At 42.8% G+C, this 24,797-nt stretch overlaps 1 protein-coding gene across 1 annotated transcript in view; it reads right to left on the bottom strand.

Annotated features, from left to right (window-relative positions):
• Positions 1-11,711, bottom strand: part of MARCHF3 (membrane associated ring-CH-type finger 3) — a 155,396-nt gene extending 143,685 nt beyond the window's left edge. The window contains exon 1 of the mRNA XM_052642694.1: positions 11,532-11,711. The gene's annotated coding sequence lies outside the window, so the exon portion shown is untranslated. The remainder of the gene's footprint in view (positions 1-11,531) is intronic.
• Between the last annotated feature and the right edge of the window lie 13,086 nt (positions 11,712-24,797).

Below are 24,797 nucleotides of genomic sequence, written 5' to 3'. Positions count from 1 at the left end.
GCGGGACCCTGCAGGCTACGAGAGTCTTGAGACTGTCCTCCAAGGCAAAGGAAAGCCACAGAGCTGAAGGAACATGAGCAGATGAACCTGAGTCTCGATCCAAGCCTGCCCACTATGTGGCATAAGCAAATTGCTGGCGTGTCTTAGATGCTATTAATAAATTCCTAATTTATAAGAGGCACTCAATAAATAATGACCAGTTATAATCATCAGTAATTATCATTATTGTTAATGTTCTGACATGTAAATAAAGTAAATAATTTTTTTTTCCATTCAAATAGGGCTATGCTGTAAAATGATATATCAGAAATACAGAATTATTGAGAAATAAGCAAAAAGAATCTTTTTTATTCCATAAAGATCATATTCTTATTGAGGACAAATAGACATGAATTAGTACATTCAAATTCATTAAGGCTTATTGTGGTTCTAATCAGAATAATTATTGATCTTGGCTCAGTTCTGTCCTTAATTAGTCTGCATTGTGGCTTTTCTCTCCTTGTCAACCCATAGCCTTGTCATTTTGTATCCAGCACTGTGTAGCAGCTCCGTGGTATCTATCAACTACACAGCAGTCATAAGGGCGAATTTCACAGCTATTTTTCAAGTCACTGAGTGCGGTGAAAGTGAAAGTGAAGTCGCTCCGTTGTCTCCAACTCTTGGCGACCCCATGGACTGTAGCCTACCAAGCTCCTCCGTCCATGGGATTCTCCAGGCAAGAGTACTGGAGTGGGTGATAATGGCCTGATAGCATCTACTGCCCCCCTCATTTCCACACACGTACTTCTTTCTTACTAACAGAATCCTGATATTGTCCTCTTGCAAGTGACTGATGTAGAGATGGGGCATATAATCCTATTGTAATCCATGAGAAGAAAAGACAGGTGTTTGTGGATTCTTCTGGGTAATATTTCCATACTCTCCAAAAGAAGAACCTGGAAGGGGGGATAAGTTTTCCGCGCCGTAGATATTGTCCTGCCTGCAATGACATGTCAGTAACTACTGTCACCATCCTGCAAAAGGCAAGGACCAGTCTTAGGTGAAATGGTCCCTGAGGCCAACAGTGGCAGAAAGATGAAAGAGATGAATAAAACCTGTATCACTGTCTTTGTGTCACTGAGTCAACCAATCCTGCCGCCTGACCTGCTTCTCTCATGAGATAATACACTTCCTTACCACGCAGGTCAGTTTGGGTTAGGGAATTCCGTTTTGTGCGGAAGGTCTCCAAGCACATTACCTCCACATGGACTATTCCATTTGGAAACATCACTCCTTCCTTTGGCTCTGGGAAGGTCTGCAGATGGAACTAGGACTTCTGACTCCAGCCCAGTGAACTCCAGCCATCCTGGATATGAGCTGATACAGCATTTTAATTTTGATGCAACACTGGGATAGTCACCCAGAAAAGCCCAAGGGGAAAACACCCTAGAAATCACCACAGGAAGACGGTACTTTGGCATGCGTAGCTGATACCAAATGGCCTGTCTCTGGCTTTCCCAATCTTTCAAAAACTGTGACTTTCATCTCACACTTGCTTAGGACAACTGTTTTTTCCCCAAGACTCAAATAAAGCACAGCTCTCACTGGCCTTTTTTTCCCCCCCATAAGGCTGCCGATTGTGAACTCTTATCTAATCACAAGAATATGAGCAGAGAACATGCAGGACAAACACAGATCCCAATTCAAACTGTGGTGCTGGAGAGGACTCTTGAGTGTCCCTCGGACAGCAAGGAGAGCAGACTAGTCAATCCTTAAGGAAATCAACCCTGAATATTCATTGGAAGGACTGATGCTAAAGGTGAAGCTCTAATACTTTGGCCACCTGATACAGAGAGTCGACTCACTGGAAAAGACCCTGATGCTGGGAAAGATTGAAGGCCAAAGGAGAAGTGGGTGGCAGAGGATGTGTTGGTTTGGATAGCATCACCAACTCAATGGACATGAATCTGAGCAAACTCCAAGAGCTGGTGGAGGACAGGGAAGTCTGTGTGCCGCAGTTCATGGGGTCACAAAGAGCTGGACGTGACTTAGTCACTGAACAGCAACAAAGCACAGATCCCAGGCACAGGCAGAAACACTCCAGAGAGGAGGTGCAGTATGGCCATTTGTAGGCAGGGGGGGGTTTCCTTCCTCCTGAAAAGGAAGGAGGAAATGCTATGGTCAAGATAGAATCCTGCCTGTTTTTGTTCTAGCTGTGCAGGATTATTTTAAAATTGAAAATATTAAAGACCCATAAAATAAAATATTCATCTTGGAAAAATGGCACAGATGATAACTGACTATGTAGGGAAGGGATACAGTGGGATTACGGCTTATGGAGGTACTGGTGGGGGTTGGGAATGAAGTAAAACAAAGATTACATAAATGTCTACAATGATTCACAATAAGCAAAAAAGCAGTATGGCTTGAAACCAAAGTAACCATTCCAGTCTAATAAGCATTTTTCCTATGAGAAAATTATAGAATTATAAATTTAGCTCATAATGGAGAACAGAAAGGGTAATGCACACAGATTTCATAATGTTGCATAGTATTTGAGAAACGTTACTTAGAAAATGGGGTGAACATTATAACTGGTGAAAATTTGCTGAAAGATTGCAATTAAAACGGAATAGTAAATGGTGCCTTAGCTCTTGAAAGGGTCACTATCAGAATCCCACTTAATGTCTTCATTACTAATCTGCAGCGAAAATGGGAATTCATTCAACATAAGGACTAGGTTTAGCTGTGAGACATTGTCATGGCAGGAAAGTCGGGGAAAGATATCTTGAAGAGTTAGAAACAACACATGTTAAGTAGGTCATGATAAACAACCCAAAACACCAAAAATAAAAATTAAATAAATGCAGGCGACAAAACTGAAACTTGCAGGCAACAATTTTGAAGGGAAAGAAAAAAGTGACAGCTATTGACATTAGCTATAAGGCAATTACCCAGTCTCAAAAAAGAAACAGGCCAGGGTTTATCACAACAACAAATTAAGGACTTAATAAAAGATGCATCAGTTCACATAGCCTTGCTTTTAAAGAAATCAGGGTGATCCTACCCTTTTTCCCTATTCTGAGTATGTCAGGTTTGGCTTTTGTGGAAAGTTTCATCTCTTTGGTTGTAATGAATGTCTAGTGTTAATAGAGATGTGTGATCTTGTTTCCTAATGATAGAAAAAGTGAGCAGGAGGTGGTAAGAATGATTAGGCAGGTGAGGGAGGGTGTCACTGGCAAGCATGGATTAAGCTGGTGAAAAGTGAGGTTTTGTGAGGCTAATTACTTTTGCACTGTGGAAGGCTTGTAATATCCCAGCAAGGAGGAGCTGTGCTATTGTGATCTTTTTCTTAGCACCAGAAACACACACACACCAGAAGGCTCTAGGAAATTCCTTTGAAAATGGTCAAAAATGCAGTTACTCCTGCAGGGAAAAGATGAATAGTAACACTGATTAAAGGAACTTTCATAACGTAGAGTTCTTACCTGAATAGAAGGGAAAGAGAATATTAAAGAAAAAAAAACATTATTGCAGGATGGGGCTACAGAAGAGAGAGAAGTTGAAATTAGGAAAACTTAGAAGGTTAAGGATAAAAACTTGCGGAGTGTGAGAACCTCTGTTGGGTAACACATTCACAAAGTGTAAGAGGAAGAGGATTGGCTCTTAGGGATGCTCAGAAGCAGATTTGAGAATATGCCAAAGCCCTGCACAACACGGAGAACCTCCACTGACTCTGCCCTGTGTACTCAGGTTTGCCTCAACCCCAACCCCTCCACCTAAGCCTTCCTCAAATCCTCCCAAGCCCCAGCTCCCAGGGGAAAGCAGAAGCCCCAGGGTGTGCAGGGACGGGTGCTCCTGACACAAGATCCAAAAGAAACCAGTGCTTGAGTCCATGACCTAATCTAGGGTGGCTCATCTTCTCTGTTGCCTTGAACATTGAAATAACTTTTAGATGTAATTACTCAATTTTCTAGTGATATTTTCTTGGCAGGTATGAGAAGAAAGCACCTATATTAAGAGAGGCTTAATCTCCCAGATGAGATGGAAAATAGGGGTCCTTGATCTCTTGCAGTCATTTAAAGCCTGTTAAGATCTAACATAAAAGGGCTATCCTAATGGCCCTGACCTCAGGGAGTTCTGCTTAACTGCCTGGACACATAGTGTGTACACCACCTCAGTAACCCAGCTCTGAGGTGAGAGCTGGTATTTATCTAAGCCCTCAGACTGGGTCATAAACCTGACTATGTAGGGACAATGCTTCCTGAACAAAGGGTGATTTATCAATGAAAAATATTATGCAAGTTAATCGCAGAAATAAAAGTCTGCTGGAATTAAAAAAAAATAAAAGCTTAACTTAAATGCTAAGTTTCCCCATTATGCTGGGCTTAGGATACTAGCAGCCTCTAGGCACAGCACCATCGAGCTCCTGCAAGGCCCCTAAACCTCCTAGGGCCAAACCTAGGTAGTCAGCTGCATTGGATGGCAAAAGAGGCCAAGCCATCTGAGACTTCAAACGATGCAAGCGTGAGGCTGTCCCAAGTCTCAAAGTGGGACCCATGAGTCAGCTGCTTTGTCAAGATATGCCAATGGGTATGGGAACATCAAAGGAACCAGGGGAGATGGCCTGGTTGGGGCAGTGGGGAGTTGGAGACATTCTTAAAGACACAACAGGGAGATGGTAAGAGAAGAAGGCAAGGCAGGGATGGAGCAGAGAGACGCAGAGGGTCAATGGGCAGGCACGGATGACAGTTTTATGAATTTCTAAGATGGCTACAGCAGAAAGTTTGGGACTATGGTTCAGTTATTACTATCATGCAGACTTTGGGTAAATATCCTATGCATGTCCTTGTAAGGCCTTGCAGGTGTTCACCTATGATTCTTCATAGTCTCTAGTGCACCTAGCAACTATTTCTTGAATACCATCTCTTGAGAAGCTAGAAGATATCAAGTGTGGTCCTTGCCCTTAAGGGGCTCCCAGTCTGGAGGGAGGGATTACAGCAGGTAAGGGCTCTGCTGGTTGTATACAGCCAGGCCAAAGAGTAGCATGGAAAAGGTTCCCAAAGGTGCTTATACTTGAACTTCATTTTGAGTTGGCTAAGCTGAGAAAAGGTGCTACCTGTGACAGACATTCAGTTACTACCTGCTAATTCGTTTCTGTTCATTTTGGTTTGTGAGGACTGCCTGGAAGATTGTTCAGGGACTAGGAGATAGTTCTTATCACCATTGTTTTTATTATTGTCGATCAAAAAGAAACCTATCCAGGTTAGTGTCTATGGGTATAATCTGAAAATTACTATACTTTATCTTTGGCTGAGGTGAGGAGTGCACTTGTAATTTTTCTAATTACAAGATGTCTTCTCATTATACTTATTTCATAGCAAAAAGTTTTAAAAGCTTTTGAAAAGATCACATTTTGTTCACTTGAAATATGTGTGTATATTTTAGCATAAAATATACTTGGCAGCTGCTAACATAATTGGGTGGCTACGCCTTGCAAAAACTTGATTTCTTTTTAATCAAATTTTTAGAATCATACTGGGTTTCTTGCCAGTGCTGCAATAGTGAGCAATAAATACATCATTAGATCAATGGTGGTTGGATGATAGATTACTCAAAAGATAGTTCCAGCCAAGAAAAACAAGCCCAGAAGTCTTATTGTGCAAAGATTAATAAAATACTATTTAAAACATAGATCCTGAGTTAATATAGCAGGGAAGAAAACATTGCAAAATAAAACAGAACACCCTTGGGTTTATAATGTAGGGATATTGATCATGGATTTTCCAAAGTATTCTAGAACAGCCACACTATCATTATGCCTCTGATTAGACTCAGAGATGAGAAGGAAAATGTTATAAAAAAGAAAAGAAACTAACCATGGGAAGGCTTGCTGCTATAATAAATTATTTAAAGCAAGCAGGGCTAGTGGGTTGTGAAGACAATATAAAACAGAATCAATGCCCCCAAGAAACCCCAAGCCATCAGCACCTCTATAAATTTCTTACCACCCTATCTGGCATTTTACTGGAGGTATTTCTTCCCCACCCCTCTTTCCATCCCATCCCAACTGTGACCCTTCACTTTTTTGCCAATTCTTTCCTCAGGGCTTAACTTTTGTTTTTCTTCTCTAACCCAGGATGCTGTATTCAGTTATATTTCTCAGCTTGTATCACAAGAGTATATGTAAGGACAGATGAGTGAAGCTGTCACTGTATTCATCTGGATCTTAAATTTCCCATGGAAACTATATGCTGGGAATATGTAATAAGATACTTGTAATAACATGACTTTCATATTATCCTTCTTAGTTTTTCTTTTTTCTTAATACTGTTATAGTTATTCTACAAAGTTAAAGCTAGAGTAGAACTTCCATAGTTCAATGACCATTCAATTATTAGAAGACATTACTGATTTCAAAAACCAAAGTGAAGGTAGGAACTTAAGGGGGCATTATGGAGGAGAAAAAGTCAAAATGGCAAAGGTTTAAGTATTAGGAGATGTTAAAAAGGCAGACTGATTTGAAAAGTAAATTTTTTATATGTAGATTTCACCATGGGAATAAGGATATAGAAAGAAAAATCAAAAACTTGAATTTGTCAAATTTTTTTTGCCAAAAAATTTTGCCAAAAGTGTCATGGGCCCAAAAAAAAAAAAAAAAAAAAAAAAAGTGAGAATTGTTGCTTAGAATCTTGCCATGGCCTATGGCCAGTTTCAAGAAAAGTAGCATTCTACTGTAGTTTTTTTTAACTAGGCATAAATCAGTACCATTGTAGAATCAGGGGCTGTGATTATACCTTAGACTTTGGACATTTTCTAGGTCCATCCAATCACACAGAAGCTGGGCAAATTCTTTTTGCCAGCTTAACATTATTAGCCATACAACACGACTCAATAGGCAACATACAGTTCTCAAATAGTACAGTTCTAAAATATAAAGTCTCCCAAATTCTCCATGTAGGCTTTGCTGCATTTGGGTTCTGTGACCTTTTGCAAATTATTTGCCATTCTGGGTCAAACCTAGATGGTTAAGGTCAGGATCATTGAATTATTATCATATTAATGTATGGTGAGTGGCTGGTTAGCTTTAGAAAGAAAATTGTTCCAAGGTCACATGCAATATAAAAAATTTGAAGAGGTGGAAAAAAACCTTAGATGATATGAATGACTAAGCATGACTCTATCATCTCATCACAAAGTTACATAAAAACAATTCCAATACAAGACCAACTTCTCAGTTATTGGTGTCATCTTTGGATGTGAAAGAAAAAATCTAAATAAGGTTGGCTCTTGGTATCTGGGGATGAGGAACCCGTGGTTATGGAATGCCGACTGAACTATGCCACTTTATATAAGGGGCTTGAGCATCCTCAGATTTTGGTATCTGCAGGGGTGGGAGTCCTGGAACCAATCTCATGAGGATACTGATGGATGACTGCATTATTATTCTTTTGCGGCTGCTGTTTGCTCATCTGTAACAAAGTGGGAAAAAAATCCTTGCACACAAAGGATTAAGATAAGCAACCTATAAACATGCCTGCCAAGTGTTCCTCAGAACATAAATTGCTCCATAAAAGTACCAGTAACGATCTGGTGGCCTGGAAGAATCCAAGTTCAGTGTTCTACCTATACAGGTCCTTTTGTCAGCAGTGAAGTAAATATTCTGGGCACATCTGACCTCAGAGAAGTCACCTGGTTACTTAGGTACTTGGAAGGTAGGAAGAGGGAAGGGCAGCAACTGCCGACAGATCCTTTCTCTTTTAAACTTTACTTAGGAGTGTTAAACACTGAGAACTATGCCAGTCTGAAAGGGACAGAATCTAAAGGTATCAAACTACATATAAAAAAGCTAATTGACAATGATTAATACATCAAAATCACACTGACTTTTTTTTTTAACAACTGCTTTTTTAAAAGTTAACTAACTTATTTATTTATATGGCTCTGTCAGGTCTTAGTTGCAACATGCAGGATCTTTGTTGGATCACGTGGTGTCTTTCACTACAGTGTACAGAGTGCACGGACTTCAGTAGTTGTGGCCCACAGGCTTCGTGCTCCACGGCATTTGGAATCTTAGTTCCCCAACCAGGGACTGAACTTGCATCCCTTGCCCTGCGGGCTTCCCAGGTGGTGCTGGTGGTAAAGAACCCACCTGTCCATGCAGAATACTCAAGAGACGCAGGTTCGATCCCTGGGTTGGGAAGATCCCCTGGAGAAGGAAATGGCAACCCACTCCAGTATTCTTGCCTGGAGAATTCCATGGACAGAGGAGCCTGGCAGGCTACAGTCCATAGGGTCACAAAGAGTTGGACTTAGCACACACACCTTTGCATTGCAGGACATATTCTTTACCACTGGGCCATCAGGGAAGTCCACACACTGATTTGAAAGGAGAGGTGGCAATCAGTTCTCAACCCTTCTCCCTGTGATCTAAGAAAACCTGTGTACCTGATTAATTGGATACCTCAAAATACTTAAGATGACTTTCTGAAACTGGGACTCCCTGAGCCCCTGGGTTGTGGCCTGGGACACTCTCCTGATCAACAGGCAGACCAGCTACAGCTTCCTAAGGAGATCCCTGACCTCAGACAATCTGCTCTTGTCCCACTGAGGTTCTAACTCCCAAGCTTGGAGTGAGTTAAAGGTGGCTTTCAAGAACTGGAAGTCTTGTACCCTCCAGGGAGAAATGCCCAACAATGTGAGTTCAGACTTGTAAGGTTACTCCAGAGCACCCCAGGAACCCACTGGACCTGGAGGAGGGAAGGGATCCAGCTGGGGTGAGGTCTCAAACTACCTTGCTTCCCAAGACAGACTTCCTTAGAATTGGGGCTAACCTGGAGCAAGGATTCCTAAGGAGTCCCCAGACACTTCTGAACAGAGGACAAAAGGTACCATTGTTGAGGACACAAGAGTTTACCTATAAATTTTACAAGGCTAATAAATGCCACCTGGAAATTCTGGAACAATCATTTATTGAATCAACTCACAGACTGTAATTGTTCTTTTATATTATAAATGCCGTTGCAGTGTTTCTCAAAATATTGTGAGAGGATCCCTGACATCAGAGTAACTTGTGGGTGCTTGTTAAAGATGTAGATTCCTAAGCCCCACCCCAGATTCCTGAATCTAACCCTGGAGACTGAAGTCCAGCCCATCAACTGAACTTTTAAGAAGAAGCCCAGTTGACTCAGGTGACGCATATTAAGACAGGAGAATTATTGTATCTACACAGTCCATCAGAAATGTATGGATTAGGGGTTAGGATATTTTGCCTCTAATGTTTAAGTACCATAAAAATGAAAACAATGTTTGTGATAGGTTCTTAAGAACCATGCCAGTATTTTCTATCCACGTATAATAAGCACCATTATTAAAATGTGATTACGAGCAAAAAATTATTAGGTAAAATATCAACCCTACTTCTCAAAAACACTGCCTTTATTTTGTCACCACAAGTAATTATGCTATTAAAGGAATTTATAGTTTTTTAAAGTATCAGTCACTTGGCTGCAGAAACTTAATAAGCTGTTCCACTCCTCCTATAGCCATTTAGTCATCAAAAGTTTAGTGATAAGGCTTTTTAAAATTATTATTATTTTAAAGTATAAATTGTGAACCATTGCACCTAGTGATTAGGCTGAATATGACTTTATACCTGAGTGATAAATTCTTAAAAATATGTTTCGTTAGAATTACTAAGGCAGTCAGAGCTAGTAGATTAAATAGCCTCTGTAGTAACGTTCTGTTTACTTCTATTAAGATTTTTTTTGGGGGGGTGCAAAACAATTCCGTTTTAATTCATTCTCTGAGAAGCAAAAGGAAACAGTTTCTGATATACATGCTACGGCAAAGCAGTAAACCAGTGTTGCATGGTTATATGACAAGCTCTACATTTCTTTTCTACAGGGATATTTTTTTCCTCCTTATATACTCCTCCTTTCCAAACCATGCCTATAATTATTTCACAAAATACAGTTTGCCATTTCTGAAGAATCAAGCACTCCTTCCCTCCATCACCAAAAATCACATGTTCAGCTGAACTGTGAATGAAAATGGACCTGAGAGGAGGCTTTGTCTGTAGCATGCTGTTTCCACTAAGGGTTGCCCCCTACCCAGGTTCCACCCTAGAGCTCCCAGTGAAGTATACACACTATGTTTTAACAGATGGGCCGGCTGGCGGCTGCTGGGCTATAAAACAGGAACTGGGAAGCTGCTTGGAGTGGTATTGAACTGAATGCTCATAAAGTTCATGGACATACACTGACCCAGACAGACTAGGCAGATCCAGACATGCTTAAAACACACACTCATCATACACCCCATAGATCAGACGACGTTCAAGGCAGTTTCCCCCTCCATATCTCTTTCATTTGCTTATCAGTTATACACACACACATATAAATACACACACACATATAAATACACACACATATAAGCACATCTACATATGCATGGATAGCTATATATCTCAGTGTTTTTATACATTCTCAAGGATCAAAATATCCTCCAATTCTGTCCCTAAGTCTCTACCTAGTACTCTCAGTAAGCTCTCTCTCATTCATGTTAAATAAGAATTAAAAGAAGATAATTCTACTTAGTCCACACATAATATAAATTACATGTATGTAACCACTCTCAAAAACAAAACAAAAACAGCTGCTTTTACCCCTTATCAACCCGAGGGGGGGAAAAAAATCTATCCCAGACTGAGTCACAAACATGAAGTGTCAGGTTTAACCTTGAATCCTCTGTTGTCAGTTCCTGTCACAACTTCATCACTTAAACACACAGGAGCTCAAACAAACACCAACCGACAGCCTGCTGGTCGTTTTCACAGTCTTTTGGATTCCCCGGGGCCTCCCAGCATTGGGACAGACAGCAGCTACCCCCTGTCCTACCGAAGTCCTTCGGGCACACCTTGAATAAGGATGCAGAGGTCTGAGCACCTCATGAGGGATGCGGATTCAAGGGCTAATGGGAAGTAATTACTTGACAAAGTTTTATATCTGCACTGTCAATTCCCTTCAATAACTGCAAAGCACTAAAGCCGCTGCTACGGAACCTGACTGGTACTAAAGTTCTCTGACCCCTAAAGACCCACCCCGAGCCGGATGATCGCTGGCATGAGGCACAGGGCTACCTCTTCCCGCCGACTCCGGCGCGTGTTAATTTTTCAGGAACCCATCTTCAAGCTTCTAGGAACTACTGTCTGCATGCCCCTGGACACGAAGACAGCCCCTAGCGCGCGTGTCACCGCTGTAGAGGGCCAGGGGACGCGTCCTCGGACCCCATCTAATGATGCCAATTACAACACACCAAGTTTTCGCCAACGCAGAGCCGCGTCCTGGGCCGATTTGGGACGCTTTGAAACAAGAAGTTCGGGAGTGGGGGGTGCTGGCAAGGAGCTAATACCGCCAAGCCCTGACCTCCCAACAAGCCGATACGCTCGCACCGACAGATCGACTAGCGCCAGGACACGTCCAGTACCCACCCCGCCCCTCAGTCGCCGAACGACGCAAGGGGAGCCGCTCTCCTTGCGCGCGGCCACTCACCCTCGTAGCCGAGTCCCGATCGCAAACCGACGCCCCTGCTGCGAGTCCTGAATCCCAAGTTTCCCCGAACCGGCGACAGCTCTAGCCCTGGCCGACCCGGGCACATTAACTCCGGCAGGCACCTCGGAGGGAGCACTACAAGCCGGCTGGTAGCCCCGGCTCAGCAGCTGCCCGGAGCGCGCCGACAATTCACGGACCTGCTCTGAGAATGAGGCGGACAGCCGCGTAGAGGCAACCCGGCTCCGGAGGGAGGCGGGGCCAGAAGGCGGGCGGGGCGGAGTCAGCCCGGGGCCAGCCCCGCGGGGCGGGGCGCCCTTCCAACAGTGACTGGCGGTGCCTGCAGCCAATCGCAACTGCGTCAGGGCCCGGGGCGGCCGCGGGCGTTGCTAAGCGCCTGGCTCCGCCCCGCCGCCGCCGTCCAATCGCCCGCAGCTGAGGGCTGGCTGGGCTACGCGCCCGCGGCGGGGAAATTGGCAAAGGTGTGGAGCCGAGACTGAGGGCTGGCGCTTTGGGGGAGCCTGCGGCTGGATCCCGACGCCTCGAAAGGGTAGTGGTGACCCCGGAGGGCCCCTGTGGGCCTGGGGCCGCCTGGAACCACCTTGAGTCGGCGCGCAGTGGAGCAGGAAGCCCGAGCGCCCTGCGGACCGAGACTGGATCTACACTGTCCACCCCTGGCGCCCGCAGGAGGTGCGGAACTTAGCGTTCCTAAAGCGGGTCAGCAGGAGGAAACTGAGGCCCAAAGATGAAGCCCGGGCTGGGTCACGGAGCCACCGGTGGACATCCGGGACGAGAACTGCGAGCTCCGGGTTTTCTGAAAAGGTTCTGACTAAGGTCTGCTGTTATCTCCAAAATGTATATCCAACTCCGCCAGCCCCGCGGAGAGTTCACGACACCGTCCCTCCTCACCCCGACCCTCCACGCTACCGGCAGCAGGGACTTTACCAGGTGCCTAGGCTCCCTTGCCGACCGGAGGAGCCCTGGCACTTGAACAGGGCGCCGGGGCGAAAGGAAGGCTTGGGGCGCTCGATAGTGGGGCTGTTTGGCGGGATGACCTCCGCAGAAGGTGGCTCCCCCTGCCGCTGTCCCTGGGGTCTGCTGGATGGACCAGGACCGTCCCATCTTGGCGAGCAGGAACGCCACAGAGCAAATCCCGCCTGTCTCAGACTGCGTGCTCTCGCCCTCTATCCTTTGGAAGTCCCTGGTCCTAGTTAGACACCTTTGTAGTGCCTGGTCTTGGGGGCATTCTGAACTCGCTGGGTCAATCCGTGGCTGAGTGGCCTCGAAGGAAGGCTTTGTGGGCTCTGTCCTCCCTGGACAGCCAGGTCACTGTTGCTCATTTTCTCGGCAGATCAGCTCTTCAGCCAAGTTTTAAGTCTTTGCAGAGCTGGGGGTGTCAAGAGTCACAAAGCAGAGCTGGGTGCTACTTTCCAGTCTGAGGCCTAGAATGTTAGCAAGCCCTTGACTGTAACCTGTTCGTGGGGAGTGACCTCTGTATGCCTTCCACAGGTAGACACCCAACCCATGTTAGTGAAATGAAGATGTGCATGGCAGGACAAGGGTCAAGCTCCCTGGCACCCTGACACTCACCTCCATCACTGACCATTGTCTCTCACACATCCCATAAGTCCTAAAGGTTGTAGTCTCTCAGTATAGTTAACTGTTCAGGATATCACGCATGAGGGAGTATAGACCTCATGAAGTGTTATTTCAGTGGCTCCCTAGCCCCCCATCCAGGTTCGATCCCTGGGTTGGGAAGATCCCCTGGAAAAGGAAATGGCTACCCACTCCAGCATTCTGACCTGGAGAATTCCGTGGACTTATAGTTCTTGGGGTCGCAAAGAGTCTGACAGGACTGAGTGACTTTCACTGGCTCCCATAAGGACCTGCATCATAAGTAGCCCACCTCTCAAGAGCAGGTTCTGATGAGGGTCATTGGCAAGAAGGAAGGAAAAGGCCTGTGGCTGAAAAGCAGTGAAACGGCCCCCCTAGCAGGGAAGGCTGCAACTCTGAGGGGAGCTATGTGCTTGGACTGAGTTTCAAATTGTGTCACCTCATCTCCCCATCTCAGTGGGGAAAGCAGGCTGTCAGGGGGGGCAAGAAAATCAGGGTCTGGACAGTCCTTAGTAGGCCCTGAAAGATTGATTGTGCTAAGTCACTTCTGACTCTGTAACCCTGCGGACCGTAGCCTGCCAGGCTTCTCTGTCCATGGGATTCTCTAGGCAAGAATACTGGAGTGGGTTGCCATTTCCTCCTCCAGGGGATCTTCCCAACCCAGGGATCGAACCCAGGTCTCTTATGTCTCCTGCATTGGCAGGCAGGTTCTTTACCACTAGGCACCACCTGGGAAGCCCTGAAATATAGATTAGTCATGCAGACATTGTGCATATTTAAGCCCTTCCTCCCTGGTGGCTCAGACAATAAAGAATCTGCCTGCAGGATAGGAGACCTGGATTTGATCCTTGGGTTGGGAAGATTCCTCTGGAGAAGGAAATGGCTACCCATGCCAGTGTACTGACCTGAAGAATTTCATGGACAGAGGGGCCTGGCAGGCTACAGTCCATGTGATAACAAAAAGTGGGACATGACTGAGTGACTTTCACTTTTTCACTTTCATCTAATGAACCAAAAGACTGGTACAGGCAAGGAAGACCATTCCATCCAGTTCAAACAGTTGTTTAGCATGCTGTGGAGAATGGCCTTTCCCCACAAGGAGTTAGATGTAGACCATGTGAATGGAATATGTACTAGGTCTGTCTATACTGAGGTCAGGATGGGAGATACAGGAAAAAATGTCTCTCCTTGGATTTGTTTTTTCAACTCCTGGATGACTGGAGAAAAAGTTTTCTACCAGTGTTTATCATATTAATACCCTGTGAAGGTTTTGCACAGGTGCTAATATTATTTTTTAAAAAATCACCTTGGTAGTAGGAGCCAAACATTGGCTGTTGACTACACTTGATATAGTATTTATGTTAGATAATGAGAAAAGGAAATAGGAAATGTCTTTTCATGAAATAAGTTACGGCTAAACAAGTAACTTCCATGTCCCAATTTCCAAGGTTTTCTGTTTGTTTGTTTCACAGAGACCTTCCCATCCATGAATGCGTAGACAAGCAACTGGTCTTGTTTTCCCTTATAGGATGGATGACATTGGAAGAGGCAGAGCACGTCTAGATTACATTCATATTTCCATGCCATGTTCTGTTGTAATTGGTACTTGACAGGAGCTTATCAATCAGGCATAGACTTACTCTATTCGTTGCCAGTCCCTCTAATGATCTCTTGAGTTGGGGTCATCCCCATATTCTATTAATCCAAAGGAAAAGCAAACCTATTACTTGTCTAAGAACTCATTATGGTCCTATTTGTATGAAACAAAACAAAACAAAACCATGGAAATCTGAACTTGGAAATCTCTTGTTTAGTTCTTCCTGTTTCACCAAAAGAAATATTCTCTCTCTCAAAGGAATGAGGAAGTTTTTGGAATGGCTTGGAAGATTGAGAAGGGAAGAATGAGAAGATTGAGGTGGCACCATGGAAGCAGGGCTGGTCCCTTTGTGGATGGTGAGCAAATTTGCCTTCAGGCACTCTCACCTACCTCTGACACATAAAGAATATTTTGGGACCTCCTAAATTTCAATAGGGTGTGACTGATAGGAGCACTGGGTTCTAGTCTGAGTGACTGCTGTGGTGAGTGCTCCTGGCAGTCACTTAACCTCTGTTTACCCTTGCTTCCTTGATCATAAAACAGCAGTGGCTGAATCCACTGTATTTATCTACTTAAGGCCAATGGTGACACAGCACTGTAAATGTACCAGCTGCTGAAAAGGAGAACAAAACAATGTCGAAACGGGAAAATAGTGTGGTCTGAACAATTGCCTTTTACACTTGCAATTTCTATTCATTTTAATCTCATTGGATTACTGTCCTTCCATTCTGCAAATGGAAATGAGGGCAAACAGCCCTCACAGTCCTTTCAAAATTTTCATGTTTTGAAAGTTTTACTTAGTGAATAGCATTTTTCCCCTTTCCTATGTCTACCACCTCTTTCAACATATATTCAACTTAGAAACTTATTCAGAATTTGAACAGGTTGAGCAAAGAAATGTAGTCAGAAGTAGCAGATTCTAAATACCAGCTAGGCTATGAGTTCATCCTGAGACCTTAGGCAAACCATTAAAATTCCCCATACCTTGGTTTCCCATCTATGAAACTACAGTGATACTTCTGATTAATATCAATGAGGTAGGAAAGATAACATATGATAAGGCACTTTGAAATATTGTAGTGCAGACCACAAAATACCATGTAGATGTTTTTGGCACACTAAAGTATGGTGTTAGTTTGTACACCACAACTAGGAGATATTTTTTTAACACAGAAAATTCTGGTACAGTATCTGTGGCCAGGGTGATACCACCCAAAAAAGAATGATATCTCATTGCCTTTGAATGACAGTGCCACTGGTCTATATGAGAGTATATTACCACAGACACAACTAAGTAAAACTGTGATAGCAGAAATGGGTGGGGAAGGGAAAAGCCTCTATTCCACAGAAATGTGGGATTTGTTCATACATACCAGAAGAAAAAACTACATTGAACTTCTTAAAAATGAATGCCACTGAGTGAGCACAAGTCTGATGAAAGACAAGAATGATCATAGAAAAATGGCCTGACATAAAAATTAGACAAGTTGGTCCTAATTTGAAAATTTTCATAACAAAATTAGTAAAACCGAGGAATTAGACTGTGGGGAAGGGAGGACCGTGTGTTCAGGAAGGAAAAATGGACTCCTAACGTAAGTCAAATTTAAGAACAGTAAGGCTACTAAGAAACAGGGCAAAGAATATGGGCTCTGGATTTTCTTTCCACTGCTTCCTCACTTTGAGACCTTGGATAAGTAGTAGTCTCTTGGAAACAGCTGGAGTGGGGGTGGAAGGTGATAAGCTCTCTCTCACTGGTTTGTTGTGAGTCTCAAACTCTGAGCACAGGTCCCGGCTGATTAGTTGGCCCTCTTGTTGTTCAGTTGCTAAGTTGTGTCTGACTCTTTGTGACCTCATGGAGTCTAGGATGCCAGGCTCCTTTGTCCTCCACTATCTCCCAGAGTCTGCTCAAATTCATGTCGATTGAGCCGGTGATACTACCTAGCCATCTCATCTTCTGTCAGCCCCCTTCTCCTTTTGCCTTCATTCATTCCAGCATCAGAGTCTTTTCCAATGAGTTGGCTCTTTACGTCAGGTAGCAAAAGTATTGGAGTTTCAGCTTCAGCATCAGTGCTTCCAATGAATATTCAGGGTTGATGATGTTCAGGTTGATATTAAGCTATGACAAATCTAGACAGCGTATTAAAAAGCAGAGACATCACTTTGCTGACAAAGGTGCTTGTAGTCAGAACTGTGATTTTTCCAGTAGTCATGTACGGATGTGAGAGTTGGACCATAAAGAAGGCGAGTGCCGAAGAATTGATGCTTTCAAACTGTGGTGCTGGAGAAGACTCTTGAGAGTCCCTTGGACAGCAAGGAGATCAAACCAGTGGGTCCTCTACCAATAATAATAACCTCTAATATTTATTGAGCAACACTTAGTGCTGTGCACTGTTCTGAGCCTTTTCACCTAATGACTCACTTAATCCCTGCAACTACCTTAGGATGTCACTACCATCTCTTCCTCAGTTTCTATCTATGTAGACAGACTATTCTAGGAATAGTATCCTGCTATGCAGTAAAAATCAAAATCTTCTTTTTATAGGTATTGGAGATATTCCAAAAAATTTATTTTTCTATAGGCAACCTCTTTCTCGAACATACTAAGAAAGAAAATAACATTTAAAACTACCATTGTCTTGCTTTCATGTGGAGTGGGCTAAAACCACCTTTCCTGGTGTCTAGAAAATGAGGCTATCATGAGGACTCTGTGGCACATATACAGCAAAGCAAATGAGGGATTCAGAATTTAGCACTAAAAGGGCCAAAAAAATAAGTGCTTCAAACTCCAAATCAATTTCCAGGTCTTAGTTTGTAAGCTCCTAGAAGATTTGGGCTTCTAAACTGTGTGCTCATCATCTGGGTTTGGTTTAATGGAAGTTAGTTCCCTTGAGGCAACAATATTGGAATCCTAACTGGCTGGCCAAAGAAGGAAAAAAATGGATGATCCCTTAAAAATGAATTGTATCATTAGTTATTATGAATACCCCAAATTATGAAAAATTCACATATAAGTATGCCAGGGAAAGGTAGCTGTGAGCTATAATACACACAATCATTTATTACCGAAGAGAATTTAGGTGCTAATGTGGATGGTATTGCATCTGTGAAATTCTGGAACTCACAAAGGGTTCCAAGATATAAAGCCAAATAAAACACAATACAGAGGGAAACAATTTTGATTATGTAACATTTATATATAGCATTTCATTTCGCATTTTCAAATTGCTTTTCAGTCATTGGTTTATTCTTCACAGCACACCTGGGGAGTACATCCGTGCTGTTATCCGCTGTTCACAGCTGAGGCAGCTGAGACTGAAAGAGGCAAAGCGTTTTGTCCAAGAACACAACAGGGGCAGGGTGACAGATTACACATCCATTCAATCACGAGTCCATTCAGCACCTACTCTTGGCAGGCACCACGGTCTGTGGCGTACAGAGGTGGGGACTGTATACAGGGCCCTGGCACTGCAGGAGCTTGTGATCTGCTGGAGCAATAAGTGGTTGGTGGATTATGTCTTCCGGAAAAATCTAGATGGCAAGGATCAGGGTTTGGAGGAGGATGAGGTGAGTCTCCCAAGATTCCAGCAGATAATGGGATTTAAGACCCTTGAGAGATGGGTAGAATTTCGGAAAATAGAGGCTGAGAGTGATGGGAGTGACAGAGAGACACAAAGATGGGCAAATTCAAGATGTATTAGAGAATGTTTGACTGCAGCAGGGCAGTGGAGGAAAAAGGGCTGGAGAGTCGAAAGGAACAGATTTTCCAGGGCGCTAAATTCCCAGTGAAATATAAAGATTTTAGCCTGTGGGTGGTGGGGACTGGACTCATCTCTGACTTCTCCCATTCTCTCATTATTCTAACATGTACTGAGTGCTATTATTTTGTGCTTAGTCTCCAGATATTTTCCCCATACATCAGTTTCTCTCACGGCATTCTTCACAGCATTCCAGCAAGATACAAGTTATTATTCTTCCTTAAGTGGATGAAAAAACCATCATGTAGATAATGACAGATGAGGAATTTGAAAGGAGCATTCTTCACTTCCTCATGGATATGTACTTATGGGAAGAATAAGTGCAGGTTCCGGACAGTGTACTCAAGATACCCAGCTAATAGTATGCCCCTCTCTCTAGCTCATTGTCTTTCTAGAAACAAAAATACATAGGAGAGAAATAAAGTTAATTTCTTGACATGTAAGTAATTCTATGTCTAAAGTTAGCTCCAGGTTAAAAGAAAGACAAAGGGTGTTTCCTCCTATTTTCTCTGCCCTACAATTAAGAACAAATGCCTGCATTTTTATAACTTTAGTCTTGTAAGTGTCTTTTGGTCAATTTGATCTAATTCCTTCCCTTTAGCATGTAACCTAACCCGTTTATCTTAGTGCCCTGTAAGGTCTCCATTTCAGCTTGAATTTTGCCCATCAAGAAATAAGCTGTTTTTCTCTCCAGATACAGGCTACTAATTAGCATTTTTACTGTTTAATTATCAGGACTAAAATACAAGTGAGAGAAGAATGACTGTTAACCCAAAAATATTTAGAAAGGAAACAGATTGCTTACTTAAATCTTTCTATAAAGGAGTAAAGCAGTGCTCTAAGGAGGTGGGTGGATGTTTAGATGACATAAAAATTAAAAGTGAAAAATTTCAACATACATTAAGTAGGGTGATTTTTTTTTTTTAATCAATTTGGTTTTGTGGGAGAATTTTCTTTGAAAATGCCTATCCATGATCAGTCAGGGAAGTCTTCCTTTAGGTCAAATATCTACCGCAAATGATAGGCCAGTTTTAACTGTCTGCCTGAAAACAAATGGGAACCACTAAAATGGGACATTTTAAAATTCTAGATGCAATGCACAACATTCTCCTGTTTCTCAACCCTCTAGTGCCTTGTTTGGCTTTGCCCAGGTTATATTCTATGACCCAAGTCATAGATTCATGAGTAAATAGTTGAGTGTTTCTTCATGTTTGGGGTGTGTGTGTGTGTTTAAGAAGTTGAAAGAAAGTAAAGCTAACAGGTAAGAATGATTACATTTCATCTCAGATCTTAAGATCGTAAGGATCCCCTGTGAAAGACATGGCACACAAGCAGTAGACCAGAAAATTGTACCTGACTCCTCCTATCTTAAAACGCATGGCTCTTCCCTCTGACTTCAAGGAAAGCAATGGGCTGAGATGTGGTGGCCTGTGTTTCACTGAGAAACACGATGATACTAACTCACAGCATCTTGACTTCTAGATCCACAAAGCAGGGATGGTTACTTTGAGATATGGAGGAAAACAGGACTTTGAAAGACTCAGAGGAAATCAGACAGCTTATTGTAACCATTTGCATCTCTTTACAGAGGAAAAATCCACAGTGTGTATGTCTGGGGATTTTTCCATGTTGATGGAACAAAGTGTTCAGAGTACCAAGTGAATCCCATTGAAGGTATGTATTAGCATTAATTTCTCCTAACTATTGAAATGAAGCCTACCTGGCTCTTTCTTCCCTTAAGATGTTCAGCAAAAATGCTGAGACTCTCAAAGCTTATTGGGGTAGACACTTGCTGGAATTAACCTTATTTAAAAAACAATAACTATGCATAATAGATAATTTCCCCAACCAACAGACTTCCTGTACAGAGGCTCTTTTCCCAAGAGCTTCTGAATTCTGGTGAAGTCTAATGGGGTATCGCGGGTAGGAAAACGTGTGAGAAGCTGAATGACATTTCAACCTGATGTCTGCTGGTGAAGGCAAGTCAAGGAGTCCCCAAGAAACCAGTATGTCAGCTGACCAAACCTTAGGAGTCTCTGTGGGGAGGATGTTGGTCTTGTCCTGACTCAAGGATCCAAGGTCATTGAGTTGTAGCAACCTTGTAAGCCTCTCAAGGAGCTCTTGGTAACCTCCACAGTAAGCGCTATAATATTATCCACAGATAAAAGTATTCAGTAAGTTTAGTTGTTAGCAAGTGGTAAGCTTAAGCAATATAGACAACTTCCCCTGTGAATAAAACCAAAACCCTCAGAAGGCGCAAAGAGGAAAGAGCATGGTCAAATGTCAAGTGGCCCCAGACAGGTCACGCTTGCTTAGGATTCCTGGTTCAGATCAGCTGTGGCGGGCGGGCGTGAGGATGCAAATTCAAGTTCAGAATCACAGAAACCATTCAATTGTAAATGAACTGGAATATGTAATTGGACCTGGCCCTGTAAAATTTTGTGGCCCTTTCGAAGTAAAATGGAAAAAAAAAAAAGGAAAACCATGTCTGTTCTCTGGCCCCCTTTTCCAAGAAGCTGAAAATATGGTGTCATTGAGTCTTTAGTTGTGGGTTATCATCCTTATGAGACTTGTCTCTGATTCCAAGATTGGAGGCTCTTTCTCTGCCTCCCCGTTATTGCCCACCCACAACTTGAGATAGATCTCAAAGTCTCATTTTGACCATATATTTTTCCAGTTACATGGTGGAAATGAGGAGAAGCTAAATATAGCCACATGATAACTATCAGCAAAAACAGCTTCAAGCTTAACGTCAACAGTGAGTATGTAGCATCAGCTTGAAGACTTGTGTGAACATGTACAAATATCTTCTAAGAATATTTTTCAGAAAAGTATATTTATAGATACAATCTCTAATTGCATTGTGAATGATAAACAACAAGGTTGGCAAACTATATTTCAGGACTGTTTTATATATTTATTTGCTGCCATTATTAGCTTTTTCTTTGTGACTGCAAATTATATCTGCTTATCAATATTGGTGGAAAGAGGGAGTTGCTGTACTTTAGTGCTGGGAAAGGATTTTTTTGGTTGACAGTGAAGGTTGCAGAAAGTCTTGTTTAAGAGTTTATTTTGGTATTTGTCTCATCTTAAAAGGCTGTGACTGGGACTTCATATCTAATAAGCATGCATGTTACATTTTTATGTTTGTTGAGTGCCTTATAGTCTTCCATTAGTCTACACAATACCCCTTGAGGGTGGGTCAGTATTACTGCCTACAGTTTACAGTTGAGAAAATTTGTGACACTCAGGGATTATGTGATTTGTACAAGGTCACCCAGCATGCTAGCCTAGCTAGTAAAAGATAACTTCAAAGCTCTTTCCAAATAAAAACTGCCTTATGAATGTTAGGTAGTATTAATGGGCATGATCCCAGGATGAGTAAAATACACTCCAGGAGTAAAGTGCTATACATGCTCTATGAAATTAATTCTTTTTAACCACAGAGCAACTTTCAAAACAGGAATTCTTGAACCTAGCTTTGTACCAGAAACGTCTTTATAGCTCTGAGAGCATGTGAGCACCTGGCCTCCTACCTGAAGAACAGAATCACAGTTGGGCAGAGGACCCAGGTGATCTGTATCTTGAAAAAGCTCCAGGGGAATTCTGATGCTCAGCTAAGGTTGAGAGCCATGATTCTGGGTCAGAATAATCTCAATTAAGCAACAATAACAATAACACTGTGGAGTCAATTTAGGAGAAATCTCCGGGATTCTACCCACCAATTCACAACTGTTATTAACAAAGGAACGGCCTCCATGAAATAACTGACTGTAGTATCCATGCATGGAATTCCAGGAAATAATCCAAAGATGAAAGTTTACTTAAGAACTGATAAGGTTTGAATGCTATACTTTGCTGGGTAAACTTACTGGACCCTTTCTTGGATTATTATTTAGTCCACCCTAATGTTTTTATTCTGGTTACCTTGTATGATAATCAGCACATTAAGAACCTATAATCTATGTCCTTTCATCCACTTTTCAAACATTTATTGAATACTTACTGTGTGGAGATTGCAGACTGAAAACGGTCCTGGCCCGCAAGGAGTTTATAATCAAGTGATAGAACAGACACAGGCCAAACAAACCAAAATCCTATAATACTAAGCTACACATGTTAAATGATAGTCGAAGTGTATATGAGGCCTTATCCGTAGTTGCTGAAAAGTTGAAACCGCCCAAATGTCCATCGGTTGATAAATGGATAAATAACATGTGGTATGTCTACACAATAAGCTATCTATCATTCAACAATAAAATGGAATGAAGTACTGATACATGCTACAACATGGATGGATTTTTTAAAAATTATGCTAAATGAAAGAATCCAGTCATAACCACATACTGTATGATTCTATTTACATAAACTATCCTACATAAGCAAGTCTATAGAGATAGAAAATAGACTAGTGGTTGCCTAAGGCTGGGGGCTTGTTGGGGAGGAATGGGGAGGACCTGTTAGTAGGTACAGGGTTTCTTTTGGGGTTGATTAAAATGTTTTAAAGTTGTGGTGATGATTGCACAACTCTGCGACTATTCTAAAAGACCATTAAATCGTATACTTTACATGGGTGAATTGTATGAAAATCATATCTCAGTAAAGTGTGTGTATATAAACATATATGCAGCTACTGCTAGATCACTTCAGTCATGTCTGACTCCTTGTAACTCCATAGCCTGCCGTTCCTCTGTCCATGGGGTTCTCCAGGCAAGAATACCGGAGTGGGTTGCCATGCCCTCCTCCAGGAGATCTTTCCAACCCAGGGATCAAACCTGCATCTCCTGAGCATCTCCTGCATTGGCAGGCAGGTTCTTTGCCACTAGCACCACGTAGGAAGTCCGTGTTTGTGTATTTATGTGTGTGTGTGTGTATATATACATATATATATATATATATATAGTGCTGTAAAGACTTAATGAGAAGAGTGGTTAATTGATTTGGACTGGAAGAAAGTAGTAGAAAATTTCCTGGAGGAGATGGCATTTGAGCTGAGTCAAAACAGTGATTTTTGTAAGGAGGGAAGACAGGCTCAAGGATAGTTGAGTGATGATACTTTCATGCAAAGGCAAGTCATCTGGAAAAGATGCAGTTTAGGATACATGAAGGGTACAGTTGATGGGGGCTAGATGCAAGGCGTTCACTACCATACTAATTCTATTACTAGTTTCATTTTTATAGAACTGTGATTGGTTTGTGAGTGGTTTGATGACGGCTGTGATTTGGAAGGATAATTGAAGGTGGTGCTGAGGTGGCTGGGAGATGGGGTGGGAGGGCAGTGAGCAGGGGAGACCATTTAGGAGGCCAGGCTAGTGCAGGGTGTAGACAAGAAACAACGAAGCCCTCAACTCTGACGGCAGCAGTGAGCACTGGAACAAAGACAGATGTGAGGAACCATTTAAGAAGGAGAATCATAGAATTTTGTGACACTGGGGAGTAGGTGAGAGGGCACAGGATATATACAACAGGGTATCTTGGGCCACAGAAAGGCTGGGTCCTTTTATGTAATTTAGAATCATAATTCATATTGTTGAAATAACACCAACCGGCCAAATTGTAGCTCTTTAACACCTTGTCAACAAGGGTTTGATTACAGAGATTCTCACATTTCTTAACAAAGGAATGTATATTGTGAATAAAGGGTGGCTAGAAAAGAAATGCTATCCCCTCATTTTGGGAGCTCATTGGAATCAGACCTCCCCACATTGGAGGTGAAGCAGTCATATATGGCCTGTTGAATGACTAAGTATTTATTTACCTCTTGGTCAGATAGCTTCCCTGGAAACCCTTCCCTTGGTGTGAGCAGCTTGGATTTACTGCCAGGGCAACACCTCCCCTCCAACGCCCACGCTGCCTCTTGGCCCTGTCCTCACCGGCAGGTGTTTGCAAGCAGCCTTCTGTTTTGCTTCTAATGAGAGCACAGCCTCTGAAACGCATAGGCTTAATGTACCACACATTTGTAACTTTCACTTACCAGTGTCCTTACACGGGAGATCTGAGACTGTGGGAGTCATAAGGATCATGAAGTTTGCTTTTTCTCATATTTGTGCAGGGCCACACCTATGTTTTCCATTAGAAGGAGGGGCAGCCAGTTCCCGGGCAAGGTCAAAATAGACCACGTCTCACCGCCTGCTATTGGTTATGCTCACTGGGGGTCTCCTTTGGAGGCTTTGGAAGGTGTTGCAATGACATTGCCTGCTGTTAGCTGAAGCTGGGAACAGTGTTTCTGATAAGTGCCTTACATGAGTTTAACCAAGCAGGGAGCACCACTTAGAACACCACTTGCTGACATGCGGCTCTTAT

The sequence above is a fragment of the Budorcas taxicolor genome, chromosome 7, assembly GCF_023091745.1.
Source record: "Budorcas taxicolor isolate Tak-1 chromosome 7, Takin1.1, whole genome shotgun sequence".
NCBI classification, from domain to species: Eukaryota; Metazoa; Chordata; class Mammalia; order Artiodactyla; family Bovidae; genus Budorcas; species Budorcas taxicolor.
The sequence above is the reverse complement of the archived record's forward strand: the minus strand, read 5'-3'. Positions and strand labels throughout refer to the sequence as shown.